This window comes from Dendropsophus ebraccatus, chromosome 4, assembly GCF_027789765.1.
Source record: "Dendropsophus ebraccatus isolate aDenEbr1 chromosome 4, aDenEbr1.pat, whole genome shotgun sequence".
Classification (NCBI taxonomy): domain Eukaryota; kingdom Metazoa; phylum Chordata; class Amphibia; order Anura; family Hylidae; genus Dendropsophus; species Dendropsophus ebraccatus.
In genome coordinates this window covers 164013992-164034919 of record NC_091457.1, presented here as the reverse complement: position 1 = coordinate 164034919, position 20928 = coordinate 164013992, and the positions used below count along the sequence as shown (strand labels likewise).

The 20928-nt window shown below is 48.5% G+C and overlaps 1 protein-coding gene across 3 annotated transcripts in view; it reads right to left on the bottom strand.

Annotated features, from left to right (window-relative positions):
* The window catches only part of PKN2 (protein kinase N2), a 60475-nt gene that overhangs the window by 35921 nt on the left and 3626 nt on the right, over positions 1 to 20928 (bottom strand). Inside the window, exon 1 of one of the 3 annotated variants that reach the window (XM_069967638.1) lies at positions 7668 to 7688. The exons of 1 other annotated variant lie outside the window; for it this stretch is intronic. The gene's annotated coding sequence lies outside the window, so the exon portion shown is untranslated. Of the gene's footprint in view, positions 1 to 2440; positions 2462 to 7667; positions 7689 to 20928 lie in introns of those variants that run through there. One more of the 3 variants, XM_069967637.1, reaches the window with a different exon arrangement.

The following is a 20928-nucleotide window of genomic DNA, read 5'->3' as shown; positions in this document are numbered from 1 at the left end:
GTTCCACTGCATGCCCCGGGCCAGCTCCCCCTGCAGCGACCCACTTCATGCCCCAGCACCTCCACCTACAGCGCTCCCATGCACCCCCGGGCAGGACCATTGCAAACACTAACAGCTCAATCTGTGGGGCGCCCCTTGTTGCAGAAATACAACTCCCAACCTGTGGCCCTCCAGCTGCTGCAAGACACTAACTCTCATCATGCCCCGGTAGCATTTTCATCCATTTACTTTTCTTTGTGAAGAATAACAGATATCAGCCAATAAGGAAGAACACTAAATCTGGCACTAGACGGATAACCGGCATCCAATCCAATTACTACCAATCACCTATGAACATCCGGCTCAGCTGACCGTCCGGCTGTGTGGATAAGGGGAGGGAGAAGGCGCTGCCATGTATGTACACCACAGCTCCATTTACTATGAAGACACCAAACAGAGCTGAATGCAGGAGGCCTAAGGATACGCTCACATCACCAGTATAATAGCTGAATGCAGCTTGGAGCTCTTTGGTGGATCCACACAAGACGAATGTAGCTGCAGCCCAGCGGTCAGATCCCGGCCATCTCTTACCCCAGATGGGAGAACCCCTTTAAAAACCTGTTTGGGCAGACTCTCGGTATATAGTGTGTGAAGATCCATTGCCTGGCTTCTATATACATGAGCACCAAAGCTGGACCTGGATTTAAAAATAAAATTTCACATACACAATAATATTCTATATACAATACAAAGGACCTGGTCGGCACCTCCGTATACCTCCCATCTCATGCAGCACGTTTAGTCGGCCTCTGTACGTACGCGTTATCCTTTAGATGTAATGCAGGAGCTGGCACCGGTATCCTGACCCATATAACGCATGCTGTGTGCAGGGGCCGGTATAGCCTAGTCCTGACCCGTATAATGCATGCTGTGTGCAGGGCCCAGCACCGGTGTATAGCCTCGTCCTGATGTGTATAATGCATGCTGTGTGCAGGGCCCAGCACAGGTATAGCCTCGTCCTGATGTGTATAATGCATGCTGTGTGCAGGGCCCAGCACCGGTATAGCCTCGTCCTGATGTGTATAATGCATGCTGTGTGCAGGGGCCGGTATAGCATAGTCCTGACCCGTATAATGCATGCTGTGTGCAGGGCCCAGCACCGGTGTATAGCCTCGTCCTGGCCTGTATAATGCATGCTGTGTGCAGGGCCCAGCACCGGTATAGCCTCGTCCTGATGTGTATAATGCATGCTGTGTACAGGGGCCGGTATAGCATAGTCCTGACCCGTATAATGCATGCTGTGTGCAGGGCCCAGCACCGGTGTATAGCATCGCCCTGCCCCGTATAATGCATGCTGTGTGCAGGGCCCAGCACCGGTATAGCCTCGTCCTGATGTGTATAATGCATGCTGTGTGCAGGGCCAGGTATAGCCTAGTCCTGACCCGTACAATGCATGCTGTGTGCAGGGCCAGGTATAGCCTAGTCCTGACCCGTATAATGCATGCTGTGTGCAGGGCCCAGCACCGGTGTATAGCCTCCTCCTGATGTGTATAATGCATGCTGTGTGCAGGGCCAGGTATAGCCTAGTCCTGACCCGTATAATGCATGCTGTGTGCAGGGCCCGGCACCGGTATAGCCTCGTCCTGATGTGTATAATGCATGCTGTGTGCAGGGCCCAGTATAGCATAGTCCTGGCCTGTGTAATGCATGCTGTGCGCAGCTCCCGTATAGCCTAGTCTTGAACCGTATTAGAGCAGAGTGGAGTTTTAGGAAGCGTGATCAGTTTAAGCTCTTAACAATTGTATTTCACCTCTGTGGTGGCCGGATGCCAGCTCCCTCCTGGCACCTCAGACTGCATGGCAGCGCCACCACCACATCATCATCCTGAGCAAAACCATCACAGCGGAGGGCCGGATGAAAGAAACAGATGATAAAAGATGGACAAGCTATACTTCTAGGTCTCCTTCTCAATAGCCTGGCCGGCAGCTATTCTGCATCAGGGGCCCCTGCACCTCAGGTGTCGCCCGTCTATAATGTGGGGTGTACAGGACCCGGGCAGACATCCCCTCATCCATTATATGGAGCTCAGTCTCTTTTCTGCACTGTATGAATTTGCCCCATAATGCGCTCTGGACATGCGAGCCTCAGGGCAACAAGAGACTTGTCTGGTCTCTGATCGACATGGGAAAGGTCAGCGTCACTACAAGACCGGACAAACCCCGGGAGCCTGGTAACTACCCCGAGTGGCTGTAACTTACATGGAGGACACAGGAGATGAGAACAGCGCCCAAAGCTTGTATAACTGCTGCACAGAAGTGTTGGACAGGCAACCTTCCAACCAGAGCTAAGCTGCAGTCCCATGCAAAAACACGCAAATATAACATGCACAGCTCTGCTATTCTACCACACAATGTAAGAACACCACCACAACCTGCAGAGCCGTCATATAATGTCAGCTTACCGGCAGCCTCCTCTGCTCACACCCTCCGCCTCCTCCAGCAATGCATCACTGAGGAGACCACGAAATCCGCTCTCAAATAAGAGAAAAAAAAAAAAATAAAACTCCCAAAAACTTGAGGCAGAGCCGGGCTGCGGATAGTGACCAGATAATACAGGTCGCCATGGAGACGTTACTGTACCGCCCCCCCCCCCCCCCCTCACACACATTCCAGGCCTGAGATATCCCGGCGGCCGTTCTTATCTCCTCCATGGCACAGACCTGCCCGGCAACAAGGAACACAGAGACCGCAACACCGCTGCAAGAGCCAAGAGACTCAGAGATCCCAGACTCCTCTGCTGCTTCCCCAGTGATCCCCAGACTCCTCTGCTGCCCCCCCCACATCCCCAGACTCCTCTGCTGCCCCCCCCCCCCCGAGATCACCAGACTCCTCTGCTGCTTCCCAAGTGATCCCCAGACTCCTCTGCTGCCCCCCCTCTCCTCCGCTGCCCCCCCCCCCCCCCCCCCCCCCCCCCCCCGAGATCACCAGACTCCTCCAATCATACTGTCAGTTCAACTTTAGGCCCCAATCTCATGCAGAACTACAACTCCCATCAGGCACCTCTAAGCAGGCCCTAGCCCCAACCAGTCTCTCCAGCTAATTTTTACTTCTGCTCTCTACTGTCACCTCTGTCCATGTCAGGAACTGTCCAGAGCAGCAGCAAATCCCCATAGGAACTGTCCAGAGCAGGAGAGGTTTTCTATGGGGATTTGCTACTGCTCTGGACAGTTCCTGACATGGACAGAGGTGGCAGCAGAGAGCACTGTGTCAGACTGGGGAGAATACACCACTTCCTGCAGGACATACAGCAGCTGATAATTACTGGAAGATTGTTTTTCTTTTTTATTATTAGAAGTAAATCATAAGTCTCTGGCACTTGCTGAGACCAGTTGATTTGATAGAAGATTTTTTTTGGGAGAACTACCCCTTTAAGCTGTTTAAATAGTACAACTCCCAGCATGCATAGTTGAGAGTTGTGCTCTTCCAACAGATAATGAGGCTTAACTTGCAAAATTGCAACTAATAGCATGCCCTGACAGCCTTTGGCATGCTGGGAGTTGTAGTTTTGCAACAGATGGAGCAGAACCGTTCAGGGCATACTGACCTAATACATAGACCTCTGCCCCCTGACCTCACTTTGCCCTGGGGGGGGGGTCACACGTTACACAGCGGAGCGCTCCCAGGACCACCCCCACAGACACAAACAAGCTTACACTCTATAATCCTCTGTAATGGGATGCCGCCGGATGTGGCAGCTTTGCTCTTGAATCCAGGCCATGTAAATGCCAAGGAGACGGATGGGTATATAAGTGGCAGGTGCCCGCACAGCACACATGTGTTTGTAGTGATGCCAACACAGAAGACGTCCTGGGTAACCTGCGTCCCATCATAGTGACACCGCACTCCAGACGCTGACGGGAGAACCGACAGAGGGGGGAGGGTAACAATGGGTTAACCAGCAAGAATAGGAATGGGAGTTTATAGGAAAATTAAATCACTTTACTGATAACAGAAATTTTAAATAAAAAAATACATGTATAAAATACAAAAAAATTAAAAATGTAAATCACAAAAGCAAAGAACTGAGGACCCACAAACAACTAAAACAGAGGCCGGTCCTGACAATAAAACAGGCAGGATTACCCCTGAAGGACTAAGAGTTAAAGGGATTATTCAACATTTTTCTTTTTAATCAACTGGTGCCAGAAATTTGTAATTTACTACTATTACAAAAAAAATCAGTAGTGAGGTGTGAGATCAGCACGTAAAGCCTTGACAGAACCGTGAAGGTGCGAACAGGGGCTTAAAGGGAACAAGGTGCATCTATAGTAATGATCTCCTGCTGCTGCAAAACTAGATTCTCGGAACATGATGGTAGTTGTAGTTAAACAACTTCTTAAAGTGTCACTGTCATTTAAATTTTTTTTTTGCAATTTTAAGAAACTTTGTAATTGGGTTTATTAGCAGAAAAATACATTTTTATTGTGAAAAAGCAGTTTGAAGCTCTCCCCCCTGTCTTCATTGTTCTCTATAAAAGAGGGGAGGGGTGGAGGGAGATGAGGCACCAAAACAGGACAACAAAGTTAAATTTACAGCTACATCACCGGGCTATCTCCTCTGAAGTCAGCACTGACCTCTCTGACTTCTGAATATCAGCTTTCTCACAGCTCCCGCCGTGTAATCCTTTGATCTTTGCTCTCTGCTGGCGACTAATCTCCCTCCTCCCCCCTCCATAAGTTACACAGGGCCCGACTGATGTAAAAGAGTCGAGATTTCCTGATAATGAGCAGTGAATGAGAGAGGAGGGGGGAGGGAGGGGGGGACCTGGGGAAAGGCTTTGTGAATGCATATAAATGGCATATTTGCCTAATAAACCCAATTACAAAGTTTCTTAAAATTGCCTGGACTATTGATTTCTGCAAAAAAAAAAAAAAAAAAAAAAAAAAAAAAAAAAAAAAAAAAAAAAAAAAAAAAAAAAAACAGTGAGACTTTAACACTGCACTAGATGCTGACAGCTAGCAGGGTATGCTGGGAGTTGAAATAACCTATAAGGGAAGGTTACAGCGAGCCACTGACAGTATACAGCAGCCCCCACTCTTGTATACAGTGCACTTGTTCCATTACACGTTCCCTTACGATATCGGCTAACGTTCTGCGTGTATTATAGAGGAATCAGGGGACGGCCGGCACATAAGCAGCAGCTGGCAGACAAATTGCTCTGGTTGTAAAGTGATGAGTGGAGCCTCCGGCATTACAGAGGCCGTGTGTCCATTAAAGGGCATGACAAGCTCCAGCACTGGGCAGCCGTTCAAGAATGCTATAGCGGGAGTGCGAGACTTATGGGATCCGCAGCCGCAGGACCAGGTGGAAGCCCGTCCACAACCCTATATACCCATGACAACTCCTAGGAAGCCTGGCAGCGGCTCGGCACACATTTAAGAGGTAGTTCACAAAAAAATTGGTTTCAGAAAGTTATACAGATTTGTAATCTCAAGTCGTCAAGTACTTATCAGCTGCTGTATGTCCTGCAGGAAGTGGTGTATTTTTTCAGGTATGACAGTGCTCTCTGCTGCCACCTCTGTCCATGTCAGGAACTGTCCAACATTGTTTACAGCGGTGACAGGTAACCTGTGGGCCTCTAGCTGCTGCAGAACTACAATTCTCATGGTGCCTGGACAGCTGCCGCAGGTCGTCCGTTGCCACTGTAAACAATGTCCGTGCCTAAGAGCGGGACCACAGGAGGGCGCTACGTCGCACCACACGTCACATGGGGCCAAAGGATTGCAGCCCAGGTAGAATGCAAGCATCAAAGGACGTCAAGAAATGACTGAGATGTTTACAAGAAAGTTTCAAGGAGGAAATGCTCTATAAAAAGGCTCAGGGGGGGTTTTCTTGTGCGTCTGCATTGAGGAACTTTAAGGATAAGTTCACACAGGGTGGACTCGCTGCGCAGATTTTGTTCAATACCAGAAAAGCGGATGAAAAGACACCAAAAAACAAATAAAAAAAATCTGTGCCGGAACCAACCCAACCACACTACATCAAGAAAGGGTGCAATGCTTTATCTCTCCTGAGGTGGCGCTGTGATCAATGTGATCAGCTGAACAGGAGATCCTTTCCAATCAACTGGTGACAGAAAAGTGCCAGAGATTTGTAATTTTCTTCTATTTAGAAATCTCCAGTCTTCCAGTACTTATCAGCTTCTGTATCGCCTACAAGAAGAGGAGTATTCTCTCCAGTCTGACACAGTGCTCTCTGCTGCCATCTCTGTCCATGTCAGGAACTGTCCAGAGCAGCAGCAAATCCCCATAGAAAACCTCTCCTGCTCTGGACAGAGGAGGCAGCAGAGAGCACTGTGTCAGACTGGAGAGAATACACCACCTTCTGCAGGACATCCAGCAGCTGATAAGTACTGGAAGACTATATTAATAGAAGCAAATTACAAAATCTCTGGCACCAAAAAAAAAAAAAATTGTTGAACAACCCCTTTAAAGGCATTCTCAGCATTGGGAATTCTGTAGATCCGTACTGGAGCTCAGACTTTGGGGGAGGGGGCTGCGGAGATCACACAGGTGTAAACAACCACCCCCTCCCCGAGTAGCAGAAATATTAAGAGGTGAGTGAGGATTGTGCAGAGTGGAGTCTGTGCTGAGTGCAGGGCTGAGCAGGGGAGGACTGGTTGGGCAGGGTGTAGCCTCTATATATAGCACACAGAGCGCTGCCCGGCTGCTGCTGCAGGGGGGGGGGGGGGCAGCCCGGGGGCTCCGAGAGGCACAAAACCAGAGCATTACCGTCACCTGGGGAAAGTAGTCCTGCTGCTTATGTGCGCACAGTCGGCTCTGCGCTACCAGAACGGACCTTCCACCACCACTGACTACTTTGCTAAAAGGCTGACAGGGCATGCTGGGAGTTGTAGTTTGCAAAAGGAAGAGACCCAAAGGTTACCCCAGAGAAAGGGATAGGATTCGGTGCACACATTTACTGCAGGTTTTACCTTTCAAATTTTAAATAAGGAGCTTCTAGTACTTGCCTACATTGCTCTAATATCTGCACTTATATACACACTTATTCTAGATACACAGGGGTTTTCTTCATACAAAAGGGGGAGGGGGGAATTATCTAGGATTGGAAAAACACAGCTACTTTCATCCAAAGACAGCGCCCCCAATGTCCTCAGGTTGTGCACGGTAGTACATCAATGTAAGCAAGCCGTGATCGCACATACTGTGGTTCTCCAGCTGTTGCAAAATGGCAATTCCCATCATGCAAATAGCCGAAGACTTGATGAGGGTTGTAGTTTTGCAACATTTGGAGCCGCGTAGAGTTGGGAAGGCTGCATGAAACTATTCCACGGCAGTCCAGGCATGCTGGGAGTTGTAGTTTTGCAACAGCTGGAGGCCTGCAGGTTGGGAAACTATACGCACAGACACTGTTACTAACCCCAGGACGGTTACAGTCACACACCGCAGATTTCCTAACAATACAATACACACTTTTCCGCAGATTTTCCCCCTTGCAATGTCTAGGGGCGGATCTCACAGACCCCCGTGCCGCGACAATCCTGCAGCATGTGGCCCGCTCGTAGCAGCTGAGGATTCGCTACAATGTAACAGAGCAGACTGGGCAGTGATCTAGATGGCTACATTGTATCACTGCGGGGATATCAGTCTGTACGATAAGATACGTTACCTTGCAGAGAGCCGGAACGGTTCCGGTCTTCTTCCCCTTTGCAGGTTTCCAGTTCTATTAACCCCCGGAGATATATTTCCTTGCAGTTTTATTGGTGTTTCCTCGATCTCCGCCGCACGCCAGGGGAACGACTTATTCTTACTCGGCTTCTTGGTTGGACAAAGTACAGTTTCACTTGTTCACTACGATGAATGAGAACAGGTCGGACTGGTTGGGGAGTAATGGAGATCGTGTTCTAGGGAGAAAGTAAAAGGCTCGGCTCTGTTCACACAGAAACTACAGGGGGGGTGAGGTGTGCGACACCAACCACAAGTGTGAATGACCCCCGTAATATGTCCCCCCCCCCCCCCCCGACCTCGATGGGGTCTCTATATAAATACACAACACCCCCCCTCCTGATCTGCAGGACATCGCTCCAGATCCTACGGCGGCCTCTATTGTGGGAAGACTCAATTGTTCCAGTGTTTTCAATCATTGTAGAAAAACGGGGGATGACACATTAGATGCGAAGACTGGAAAACATTACACATACGGACCCAGCGAGAGGGGGACGTTGTTATGTGGGGCTGGTACATAACCCGGCGTGTACATGAAGGCGAGAACAATCTGATTAAAGGGGTCGTGCACCAAAAATCTCTTTCAAATCAACTGGTGTTAGAAAGTGCCTGAGATTTGTAATTTACTTCTATTAAAAAAAAATTTTTTCCAGTCATCCAGTACTTATCAGCTGCTATATGTCCTGCAGGAAGTGGTATATTCTTTCCAGTCTGACACAGTGCTCTCTGCTGCCACCTCTGTCCATGTCAGGAACTGTCCAGAGCAGCAGCAAATCCCCATAGAAAACCTCTGCTGCTCTGGACAGTTCCTGACATGGACAGAGGTGGCAGCAGAGAGCACTGTGTCAGACTGGAGAGAATACACCATTTCCTGTAGGACATACAGCAGATAAGTACTGGAATTACTTTTATTTGGAATATTTTTTTTTATAGAAATTTACAAAATCTATATAAAACTTTCTGACACCAGCTGATTTCAAAGTAATTTTTTCCCGCCGGAGTACCCAATTGACTAATATTAAACCTGCCCCCCGGAGTCTACATATGCAGGGTTATAACATAAGGACCTCCTAGGGCCATACATCTAATAATCCCCCCACATGGCATAAAACAGGGCACCGGCGACTTCAGATGTCTCCAAGCGATGGGCGACTATTAGGTTACACGTGGTAAAACGTAAAAATAACCTGACTACAAACACATTGTTACTCCTGAGAGCCGCGCGGCTACATCACAATGTGCAATAAAGCAGAGATAAACACTGCGTTACTGTAATGCACTGAGCAGCCTGCCCGAGTCCCATCCCCCGCCCTTTGTTAAAGGGAAATTCCACTCAAAATATCAAAGGATCCCTATGTAAACCTCTTACCCCATCAGTCCTTCACACTTCCTTATATTATTCCTGCGGAGCTGCCCCTTCAGGATCGGCCGTCCCGTGTGGATATCGATTTCTAGCTGTCATATAACATTTTTACCAGATTTCTCCTCTGCAGGCTCCATATATAATTTCTAGTCCCACCCAGTACTAGTGGGTGTAGACTGGCTACTATATACAGAGAGGGGGATCCTGCTACCCTATAGCTCTACAGTAAATCCTCAGAAGCAGCAGCATGGAGGACATTACAGGGCAGTACTGAGCAGTGTGAATACAGTGGGAAAAATAGGTATTTGATACTCTGCCAATTTTGCACGTTTTTCCACCTACACAGCATGGAGGGGGGGGGGGGGGGGTGTAATATTTCTGGTCGGTAACTTCACCTGTGAGGGACAGAATCTATAGAACATTCCAGATAATCACATGGTAGGATTTATACATAAATTATTCGACATTTTAAAGGGGTACTCCCGGCTAGGGGTATTTTTACGATATGGACGGGGTAGATATTGACGCCGCTGTCCACTTACCTTCCAGTTTACAGCACCAGGTCCCGGATCGTGCTGCCCCGTTCTCCCGCCCGGCTTCCTGGTCTGTGCGGCTTGAGACATCTCATCTCAAGGCAGCTCAGCCATTCTGGGGCCGAGGCGGGACCCCGCTACAACCACTGAATGGCTGAGCGGCCTTGAGATGTCACGTCAAATAGGGCAGTGCGATCCGGGACCTGGTGCAGGAACTGAAGAGGTAAGTGGACAGTGGCGTCTATATCCACCCCCTCCCCGGCCATACCGTAAAAATACCCCTAGCCGGGAGTACCTCTTTAACTAAGAATTCTTCTCTCACAGGTGAGGTGTACTGTGTAGGTGCGAATTATCGTTATAGCGTTCAAATTTAAACAATAATCACTTCATGTAAGTGACATAAACAGGTCAGAAAGGAAAGACTGAGATTTCTCCTCATCCATTTGGCTTTAAAAATTTTGTCAGATAAATCTGACTGTGTAAATGCAGCATATAAAAAAATAAAACATTATAATACAGTATATAAATATAAAATTATTACTAACAATTTAGGAAACTTAGAACGCGCTAGAAATGATTAGGTCTACTTACATAATCATTTAAAAGCCTTTTATTATCCAAGCTTAGAAAAACATGGTCTTTCTTCCAGATTGAGCGCCTCTCCTGTCCTCAGTTTGGATGTGGTATTGCAGCTCAGGTCCCTAGAAGTGTAATACCGCACACCGCCCAAAGGACAGGTTGATGTCCGTTTACGGCACTCACCCACTGCCATAGAAATATAACAATGCAACAGAGCCCCGAGGTGACACCCCGCCAATCCCACCGACGGCATGAAGCAAAGTCATCACTTCTCCATTAGGAAATCAGAAAGATATTTTGCACAAAATTCCACCTTTGAATTTTTGGTGTAATTTAAGTTGTTCCAACTGTGGGCGTAAGTGATAGGGGGAAAAACCATTAATAAAAGGAGAGAGAGGTCATCTCACCAGCGCAGCACTATATACACCAGAACATAGACCACCACAAACAGCAGCGCGACACCCCCGCTGTCCAGCCGCAACTAAACTACTACTACTCTGAGGTCAGGCAGAAGCTCGGATTTTATGCAGCGGCGGCAACCACAATGGCTGGAGATGAAACCCAATCCACCAGACGGAGCTTTCATCCCGCCAGGGTCCTCGTAAATCTGCACCTTCAAGGCCGAGAAATACATTACAGACAGAGCTCACATAATGCGAGGCCGAGCTCACAGCAATGTCATTCTATAGGAGAACAGACAACTGTACATGGAGGACTACAGCTCTATGGTATCTTATAGAGGGGCTATCTTCTGGGGGTTTATAAGACACACACACACACACACACACACACACACACGCAAGGACTGACTTTTTGTAGAGCTCCTTATTCTGACTATGGAGTGACAGCTGCCATCCACAAGACTCCTTACAGGTCGCTGTCATGTGGGCGTCAGCTGTCACTGAATCACTAGCCAAATAAAGTCAGGGTCCTTTTACACAGACATTATTGAAGCCAAAGCCAGAAAGTTTATAAACTGAGAACAGGTCATAAAGACTAAGATTTCTCCTCTTTTCGCTTCATTCAATAACCTGTCAGATAAATCTGTCTGTGTAAACGCACCATCACAGTGTGGCTCAAGCGGGTGGAGTCTGATCACTGCGGTTGCACCGGCCAATCAGTTCATGAGTTTACCGACATGCTGGTGTTCACAGGAGGTCAGCTGACCCAGGACAGGCCCCTCCCAGAGACTCATAAATCAGTGTATTTTGCTGGTGGTGTGAATGCTAATGACATGCCCAGGTAGAGTGTCTGGCTGCTGCAGAGCTGGAATGAAAGAGATGGCACTGTGGGAATAGCGAGGATCCTCATGGTGCATTAAAGATTGATGTAAGTATACACAATATATTACGCGGTCTGATTTTGAGAAGTAAGCGACTTTTTTGCTCTACATTCCCTGCTCACTGTCTGTGCTATTAGGGTACTATTACACTAACTAAGCAATACTCGGCCATACTTGGCTGATCACTGGCCGATAATAGTTTCATGTAGTAGGTCAGGTCTTAAATCAACAATCAGTCGACCTAAAAACCCAACAACAATAGCGATAGCCTGCTGGTCATTGACCACAGAATAGTAGCGGTGGCAGCAGACTGCCGCTCTCTCCCATGGGCAGCCCCTCCCGCAGCCACCCTGCTCGATGTCTGTGCGTGTAATAGCACAGAGCGAGCGGGGAACAAGAGGCAAGTGAGCACTGACCTGACAGGTCAGCCCCTGCTTGCTCCTAAATACCGTATTTTCCGGCGTATAAGACGACCCCTGACTTTTAAGACGATTGTTAGGGGTTCGCCTTATACGCCAGAAAATGTTAACCCCTGTCTAACTCTGCCTTGGTCAGGCAGGGGGTAAATTCTTCTTAATTTAAAAAAAAAAAAAAAAAAAAAAAAAAAAAAAAAAAAATTTGAATTCACTTGGAGCCCATTCCCGGCATTGGCGCGCCTCCCGTACCATTCCCGGTGCAGGCAGTGTTACGTACACTACCTGCGCCAGAGACCGCTCCCGGTCAGCAGCTCCGGTAGTGTACGCCACACTGCCTGAACAGTACGGGAGGCGCGCCAATGCCAGGAATGGGCCCCAGGTGAGTTAAATGTTTTTTTTTTTGTTTTTTTTTATGGTTGCCCCATACGGGATTTTCGGGGTTAAAAAGTAGTCTTACACGCTGGAAAATACGGTAACTTTAAAATTTCCAGGCTCACAGGAGGAAGCGGCCATCATTGTGCTTGCGATGATCGTTGATTTAAAACATGACCTATTACGAAACGATTATTGTCCAGAACAGGCAAGTATGGCGGCCCGTAATGGCTTTGTGTAACAGGACCCTAAGGCTATGTGTAAGATCTGATCGGCGGTCACTAGCCGGTTGTACGGGTAAAGTTACTACATTACTACAAACTCCTCTGATAATCGTCGTAACTGGACGTATAATGGACAGACATAACATGTGATGGTAGAGTCTGTTCCGTAGGTATACATCTATACACACTATGGTCCTCAGGGTGCTCATAGTCTCACCTCTTCGCCCCCCCCCCCCCCCAGTCATCGTCAGAGGGGGTCTAGCCTCTCTCCTCCCAGCATCATCAGAGGGGGTCTCACCTCCCCCCTCCTAGTCATCGTCAGAGGGGGTCTAGCCTCTCTCCTCCCAGCATCAGAGGGGGTCTCACCTCTCCCCCCCCCCTAGTCATCGTCAGAGGGGGTCTAGCCTCTCTCCTCCCAGCATCAGAGGGGGTCTCACCTCTCCCCCCCCCCCCAGTCATCATCAGAGGGGGTCTAGCCTCTCTCCTCCCAGCATCAGAGGGGGTCTAGCCTCTCTCCTCCCAGCATCATCAGAGGGGATCTCACCTCTCTCCTCCCCCCCCCCCCCCGGCATTGTCAGAGGGGGGTCTAGCCTCTTTCCCATCCGGGCATCATCAGAGAGGGTCTAGCCTCTCCCCCCACCCCCAGCATCATAAGGGGGTCTCTGCTCTCCAAAACGCACAGCGATGCTTTTCCCATAGTCAGTGCGGCGTCTGCAGATGTCAGGTCGCAGGTTCCTCCATGCAGCAGGTGCAGTAGGCGCAGCTCTGAGTGAGCAGAAATATGACCTCAGTGGCCGAGGGCCAAACATCACCTTCCCGGCGGCTTCACATTACATCAGTCTCACACAGAATGCTGACACAGGGACACAGACTCAATATCATCTCCAGCCTCCCACGGAAAGTCACAGAGGCCGGCAGCACACGCAGAGGATTTCCTACAACGTAACACCGCCATGACACCAGCAGCTGGGCCTCCTGCTTGTCAGTACTGGGTTATGTAATAGGGTCTGACACAGGGTCACGAATCATCAGCTCTGCTAAGGGGGCACATTTACAGGCTTAGGGTGTGTTCACACATACAGGATCTGCTGTGTGTGTGTGTGGGGGGGGGGGGGGGTTCTTGTGATATGCAACCTCTTGTGCATTGGTTCCCAGTTCTCCGTCTTCAGCCATCACTATCGCAGCCATGTTATACATAATATACAGCCATGTTATATATAATATACAGCCATGTTATATATAATATACAGCCATGTTATATATAATATACAGCCATGGTATATATAATATACAGCCATGGTATATAACACATTATAGATTACAGATCTCCTTGCACATTACTTGTCCCTATTTGCCAGTTTAGTTGTGATGGAGAAGTGCAGATCCCTGTGTGACCGGATAAGGAGACCTCAAAGCCACCGGCAGTGTTATCACTGACAGACACATGACTCACGGTGGGGAGGCCGCTATATCCATAGTGGAGGGGAAGGAACAGGCAGCTATATCCATCCAGGACACACAGGGAGGGGATAGGCCGCCCATCCATATCATTACTATGGGCCCCATCAGTACACATCAGATACAAATATGTGAATGACGAAAACCTTTTGCATGCTGGGAGTTGTAGTTCTGCAGATTGGGGGACTCCCCTCATATACAAATATTTTGTACATATAATGAACCATATTAGCGTTGGCCACATGAAAACCCAGTCCCACCATCCGCATATCATTATAGGGGTACTCCAAAGAAAGAGGTTTTCTTTCAAACCACCTGGTGTGTCTATGGGCATATGTATAACGCAGCAGAAGTGCTACCCTGTGCACGGGCAGCTTCCCCCTGTGGCACAAAGATGGCTCCCCTCTTGGTCACTCGTGCTTTGGAGTCCATTTCCACACATTTCCGGGAGGAACGACACGACGTAACCACTAAGAACAACCATTCTACACCAACCTGCTGGTAGTATTATAGTTTGGCGGATGCCATTATCTCCTCTTATAGCCGCCCTTGAAGCCAAGGCCCAGGAATAAGTCAGGACCCCCGGGAGATCAGCATGGAGCGGTGCACTGGAGGACACACCGCTCCCCACCGGCAGCTAAGAGCTGAATATCGACAGGGCCGTCTCCTTCCACTGAAGCCATTATATCTGTAATATCCTAATAGCCAGGTGGGAATTGTAAGGCCAGTAACCCAGTCAGCAGGTTTCATGCTTCCTCCCTCCATTAGGGTAATATCCTGAGATGGGGGAGGAAAGTTATTAGAGTCAGTAACTCTATGACTGTGCGCAGAACACGGCCATACGAGGACGGTCCTAGCAGCACATAAAGGTTAGGTGACTGAACATCGAGGGCTTGTATAATGGGTCAACATCTGATTCATCTGCTTGTGGGAGAGATGGGAAATCCAGCGGATCCACAAACAGCAGCTCCTTCATGTTTACTATTATACATGGGGAAAGCTCCGACCACACAGGACCCAGTCCAGGACAGCAATACACGAAGCGGATATAAGACCAGAGCAAAACTACAACTCCCATCATGCCCTGGCAGCTGAGCGAGGAAGGGAAATCTGCAGCTCTCCAACTGGTGCAAAACTACCAAAACTCCCATCATGCCCTGACAGCTACAGGATGCATCAGAGCAGGGATGGGGAGCCTTCGGCCCTCCAGCTGTTGCAAAACTACAATTCCCATCATGCCTAGAAAGCCAAAGCTTTAGCTTCGGCTGTCCAGGAATGATGGGAGTTGTAGTTTTGCAACAGCTGGAGGGCCAAAGGTTCCCCATCCCTGCATTAGAGCAAGGCAGGAAAATCTGCAGCTCTCCCGTCATGCCCCGACAGCTGAGCAAACATGCAGCTGGTGCAAAACTACAACTCCCATCATGCTCTGACAGCGCAAACAGGTCCATGGTATTGTGACTTGTTTCTTAATCTAGAAGAAAAAAAAAAATTGCTGGTATAAGCAGTCCCTTGCAAATCCACTCCTGCGTGCAGTTATCGGCCAAGCGCAGGATGAAATCCAAGGTAAAGTCCTCATGTTGCATAGGGAAAAAAAGGGAAATGCACTGCAAAAAAGAAAGCGTACACAGACTCTCACTGCAGATATGTGACATCTAACCAGGGCCTCAGTGTTCCCATCTGGATACTTTATAGCATGGGTCAGGGCATGCCGGGTAGTAAGGGCATGCTGGGCTACTTGTTGATGAACGCTGCATTATACCATAGAAGAGGCTGTCAGGGCATGCTGGGAGTAGTAGTTTTCCAAGAGAGCACAGCATTATACCATACCATAGGCTCTAAGGACATGCTGGGAGTTGTAGTTCTGCTGAACAGAGCAATAGTTATCATACCAACTTCTGGATCTCTATACCCTGGACTCCTGATACCGTATATACTACAATACTGGGTCATCAGCCGCTGCTATTTTACTCGCCAGCTACCAAAACAGATGCGCTCTTACACGTAAATATCCGGCATTTACAAGACTCCCTATATAGTCCGCCAAGCAAAATATAGCCATCAATGGCTGCCCCCCCATATAAACCGAGAGGGACAGCTGACCGTATAAGGTCTAAGGTGATGCCCGCGAGGATGACCCTGGACGAGTCCTGAAGATCCCACCTGTCTCTTGCACACGTCCGGTGGGTCGGTCACGACTAGCTGTGGGGGGGTTAGTGACTTTTTTTTTACCCTCTGGCCATGGAGGAGATGGGTTATGTTGGCCTGGAGTCAGATGTCTGTAACATGTGCAGATGACGTATAGGAGTATATAGAACACAGTAGTCCTGTCATCCCCAGACTATAACCTGTCAGGAGCAGACCGCCGCCATCACAATGACAGAGGAGGCAATGAATAAACTCCTTGTGCCAGGTCTGACGCTTCTCTTATAAATCTCCCAGCCTATATAGGAGATGAGGAACCCTGGAAGTATAGCGTCCCCCGCCTCTCATTCATTCACCAGCTTCCTCTGGATACACGCCAGCCTGCATATGGCCGCCAGTTCTCCCGCATATGGAGAGCCGCTAATGACGCCAATATTTGCTCTGCCGAGACCGAGTGAGTTATCAGCCAAAGCCTCCTACAGAACAGCAGAGCCGCGCGGATGTAGACGCACTAAACACGTCCCCGGCTTCACTGGTCCGCTGTGAAATACGTCCAAAACAAGGGCGAAAGTGACCGAGTAAGGCTAGGTTCACACTGCGTTTTTGCAATCAGTTTTTTTCATCTGTTTTTTTTTTGCAAAAAACGGATGAAAAAAACGGATGCATTTGTGTGCATCCGTTTTGATCCATTTTTCCATTGTAAAAAAAAAAAAACGGATCGTTTTTTTTTTTTTTTTTTTTTAACAGACACAAAAATATAGTGTCAGCTACGTTTTTGTGTCTGTCAAAAAAAAAAAGGATCCTTTTTTACACAATGGAAGTCAATGGAAAAACGGATCAAAATGGATGCACACAAATGCATCTGTTTTTTGCAAAAAAAAAAAACGGATTGCAAAAACGCAGTGTGAACACAGCCTAATGGAAAGTTATAGCCTTCTATACCGATTCTTTATGGCTTTGTCTACTTGTCTTTATATTAGATCTGTGCAAAACTAAAACTCCCAGCATGCCCTGAAAGCTGCATTATAGCCGGACAGGAGAGCCTGCCGCCCTCGGACATGGAAATTGTAGTTTTGCAACAGCTGGAGGGTCCCAGCATGCCAGCGTCCCAACTCCCATCATGCCCTGGCCGCTAAAGGCTGCATTAGAAAAACCAATGGAACAACCTAAAGCCGAGTGCTCAAAGCATGGACATTTTCTGCCATAGATATCCATGCAAATCTGCATTAACAGAAGAGATATACAGAACGTATTCCTGCAACATACACATATATAATGGAAAGATGGCGTGCGGCCATGGACTTCGGGATGACCTGTGCACTAAACATGTAGATGGGCTCTATTACACGGCTCTATGATGGTGCGCCATTCGCTGACCCCGTGTAATAGGGCCCTTAGTCACAGTGTATGCAGTCAATGGAGACATTCAAGCTTCCCTCCCCTTAATAAAAGGAAGCTCAACACCACTCCATACCCCCCCCCCCCCAAGAATTGAGAGCCATCAACTCACAGAACACAGACAACCTAGAAGAACCACCCCCTGCCCCAGACGCCCCAATCCACAGGAGACTCCCCATGTCCAGACGCCCCAATCCACAGGAGACTCCCCATGTCCAGACGCCCCAATCCACAGGAGACTCCCCATGTCCAGACGTCCCAATCCACAGGAGACTCCCCATGTCCAGACGCCCCAATCCACAGGAGACTCCCCATGTCCAGACGCCCCAATCCACAGGAGACTCCCCATGTCCAGACGCCCCAATCCACAGGAGACTCCCCATGTCCAGACGCCCCAATCCACAGGAGACTCCCCATGTCCAGACGCCCCAATCCACAGGAGACTCCCCATGTCCAGACGCCCCAATCCACAGGAGACTCCCCATCTCCGGACGACTTGCAGACGACCCGGTATGCAGGAGACTCTCCCTTCCCCAGTATAGAGGTGACTCCCCATCCCCAGACACCCCAGTATACAGGAGGCAACGAGCAAATCCACCCCCCTAGATGGTGTGCATACAAGAGACTCCCCCTGGACGCCACATATACCTGTAAATCCTGCAGAGGAGTTTGGAGCACTGGCGGCAGATAGGAGCCGGTGCTGGAGCCGGTGCCAGGAGCCGGGGATTAGCTCATACTTGTCCTCTTTCTCCCAGTCACTGGCTGCGGTGACTAACAGAGCAGGAATTCTCTCAGACTCCGGATGAAGAGCTCAAGTGTAAGGGATTTAAAATACAACCCCGCCAAAGGCTCCGCACTTCTTCCCTTTAAGGATCTGACTTTATGTGACCGCTATCCCTGCGGACCACAATGCACACAATGCTTATAAAACAGCCAAAAAAAAAAACAAACAAACACCCCACTAATAAATTTTTATTTATATATATATATATATATATATATATATATATATATATATATATATATATATATATATATATATATATATATGAAACAGCGTCACAATGTACACAGGAATCTTTTCTAGTCACGGATCAAGTGCAGCAGAGTGACAACCTCATACATGCCGTAGCGGTCACATGACCTCCCTATATACCCTGACGTGGAGGGGGCCAGGCCTCCTATGTACCCTACAAAGAGAGTAGTCATCACATTTAACACCAGGGAGTAGTCAGAGGATCGGTCAGCTTTCCTGATCTGCTGTTCCTCTATCACTCTTTCTGGCAATGTGGGACTCCCAGCGTCACAAATTTAAAGGTGAGATATTCCAGTGATTTTTTTTCTCCTCTCACACTTAACTGGCTCAGGGAGCCGCACCTTAGCACTGGATCTCTATGATGGCAGAGTAGGGAAGGCTATTTTTTTCTGAGCCGTTCCCTCATGCCCCCACAATTGCCCTTTAAATGTCTGAACTGAGCTGAGCAGGACCGTGCATGCTTGGCCAGCATAGTATTCACTCTATAGAACGCTGCAATGTCTGCCAGTCCCATCGACTAGAATGGGAAGCGGTGGCCAAGCATGCGCAGTCACAATATACTCAGGATTAGTAGGGGTCCTGGCAGGCGGACCTCCACCAATCAGCTGGTTACCACCTATCCTGTGGATTGGCCTCTTAACCTAATGTCACTGACTAACGTGACCGCTTCTAAAACAGGAGACGTCTGTAACAGAGCCGACACCAGACATGAGAAAACCAAGTTCCTAAAACTGCTTCTAGATAAAACCATGATGGTGGCGCCAGGCAGGTCTTTCTATAGAAGCCATTACACACAATACTACAGTCTGACACACACACACACACACACACACTATATGCTGCAGCCTGACACACACTATTCTGTAACCTTAAGCAAGCACACACACACACACACACACACACACACACACACACTGATCATTACTGCAAAAGAAGAGATTCAGGAAACCTGCAGTCACCAGGGCGCTGTTCACACAGTCTTCCAAGGACAAGCGTTAAATAAGCCTTAAAGTGGGTTACCCCAAGCAATAAAGGTTATGATCGGCAGGGATCCAATAGAGGTCAGAGGTCACCTGGGAGTATGGGCTGGGATCACATATCTCAGCACTGCTCCACTCAATGTTAGAGGACGGGTGACTATAGAGACCAGCCATATGCTCTCCAGAATGAATGGAGGGGAGTCCAAACATACACACCTCTCAGGGGATAAGGGACAACCATCCTCGTGATCAGTGGGGTCCCAGCAGTTGGACCCCCACCATCCAGCTGGTTATCACATTCTGTAAATGGGGTATAACAGTTCATCTTAGGAGGACCCCCTTAAACACTGACCCTTTTTCCAATGAGAATTTTTTGGGGGTATTTATGAAAGAACCGTCGCCTACCAACATGGCTCTCCCCCCCCAGGCACAGGACTGGTTTGTTAGGTATGAATTGTATCTATAGACTCTCAGCCTCTGGTAAGCCGATGAGAAGGTGACATATTGGGATCAGCTGCTCCTCAGGTCGTCTGTCACAATAACCAACAGGAGAGACAATGGAATAAGCCAGATAAGAGAAGATGAAGGCCGCTCACACAATGTGCTGACTGTGCGACTATCACAAGATCAAAATGCAACAAAAGCTAAATATTCAGCACAATGATGGCAACAATGTTACCACAACCAGGGATATATCCTTGTATATAATATATATACACATGCTTGTATATAGTGTATGTATAGCACCTTACCCACCAGGAACATATCCTTGTATATAGTATATATAGCACCTTACCCACCTGGGAAATATCCGCATCCAGCACAAAAACCATCATTTAGGGTGCGTTCACACCTACAGGATCTGCAGCAGATTTGATGCTGTGTTCAGTTATTCAGTTATTTAAATGAAATCTGCTGCAGAAAATCAGCTGCAGATCCTGTAGGTGTGAATAGTAACATCTCACCGCCCCTGCTCCAGCACCAGTGCCGCTATCCCGCAGCTCCAGTCCCTCTGCCGCTTCAAGTACCTTAAATCCAAAACAGACAGCCAACAGCCATAGCGGGGTCCCACCACCTCCAGGAGCAGCGGGGTAATACCAAAAATCACCCCATCCCTATTTATGGACCATGGACGGAATGTGTGAATGACCCCTAATTGGAGTACTGATAACTCTGACTTCTCTTTTCCATGTCACATATTTTATTTGGCTCCAAAATATGCTCTGACCTGTGTAAACAGCAAAAGCAGTATTTACTACAAAGTGCTGGTGTATCCACCCCGGCCCCCAACAACAGGAGGGATGCCCCCCCACCCCACCACCAACGGGAGGGATGTACCCCACCAACTACAATACCCAGCATGCATGGAGCGCCAAAGCTTTGACACCTGTAGTCTAGTGCAACATTACAGCTGAGGAGCCA